The 1,214-nt window shown below is 47.2% G+C and overlaps 1 long non-coding RNA gene across 1 annotated transcript; it reads left to right on the top strand.

Moving 5' to 3' along the window:
- LOC107098869 lies at window positions 1-727 on the top strand. The gene is made up of 3 exons (XR_001481915.1): window positions 1-180; window positions 269-414; window positions 483-727. It is a non-coding gene; the product is annotated as an uncharacterized LOC107098869 (long non-coding RNA).
- Window positions 728-1,214: the final 487 nt, after the last annotated feature.

Below are 1,214 nucleotides of genomic sequence, written 5' to 3'. Positions count from 1 at the left end.
GCACTTTTCCTCAATGTTGTTGGGATCTGGAGTTTTGTCCACTTTCTCCACCAGAGGGCGCACGAGATCTCCTGGGGGCATGAGCTGACTGCTACACCTGTCTTCAATCTGCCAATCAGGAGACTCCTTCTTAAGGAGGCAGAGACTGACACTCCAGTGCCAGAGTGTTAGCCAGTAATGGTAAAGCTAGACCTGAGCCAACCTGCCTGATCTTATCTCTGTGTTTTGTGTGAACCTGCCTGATCCAGTTCTCTCTCTCTGCCTACAGAACCTGACCTGTCTGAAAACCTGAAACCGGGAAAATGACTCAGTCTGGAATCTGCCTGCCTGCATTCGGTCAGTCTCTGCCTGCCGACAAACCTCTGGACCCTCAGGGTTACCCCCCTCCTGCTGATCTGACCCGCCCCAGAGCAGGTATTAACTCAATCACCTGACAAACTACTGGATCCCTGGAAATCCCCTAACCTCTCTGTTCTCCTTAGTGGTGATCCTCCCGTGACCAGTCGGACCAACCCAGTTCCAGTGCACATTTGAAAACTCTGTGAATAAATCTTTGAACTTTTTCTCTGTCTCCTGAGTGTTCTCTGCATGTGGGTTAGACATCTCAACCCCATCATGACAACTGTATGCTTATTGACGTTATAACATTAAGAACGAGTTGTTTAAATATACATAGGTGGTGGTGCATCCAATGGAAGACACCTTGTTTTGTCCCCATCTTTGAATATGGTAGCCGAAAAGGGGACACACTGGTTGACCTCAGGACTCANTGTTGGAGCAATCATTAGAAAATGGAAGAAGCTAAACATGACTGTCTATCCCACTCGGACTGGGGCTCCATGCAAGATCTCACCTCGTAGGGCCTCAATGATCCTAAGAAAGGTGAGAAATCAACCCAGAAGTACATGGGACGAGCTGGTCGATGACCTAAGAAGAGCTGGGACCCCCGTTTCTATGGTTACTGTTGGTAATACACTAAGACGTCATGGTTTGAAATCCTGCATGGCTTGGAAGGTTCCCCTGCTTAAACCCTCACATTTCAAAGTCCGCCTTAAGTTTGCCAGTTAGCATTTGGATGATCCAGATGAGTCATCGGAGAAAGTCATGGGGTCAGATGAGACCAAAATATAACTTTTTTGGTCATAATTCCACTAACTGTGATTGGAGGGAGAAGAATAATGAGTACTATCCCAAGAACACTATCCCTACTGTGA

Source organism: Cyprinodon variegatus, unplaced genomic scaffold, assembly GCF_000732505.1.
Source record: "Cyprinodon variegatus isolate N-32 unplaced genomic scaffold, C_variegatus-1.0 Scaffold817, whole genome shotgun sequence".
In the NCBI taxonomy this organism is placed as follows: domain Eukaryota; kingdom Metazoa; phylum Chordata; class Actinopteri; order Cyprinodontiformes; family Cyprinodontidae; genus Cyprinodon; species Cyprinodon variegatus.
The sequence above is the reverse complement of the archived record's forward strand: the minus strand, read 5'-3'. Positions and strand labels throughout refer to the sequence as shown.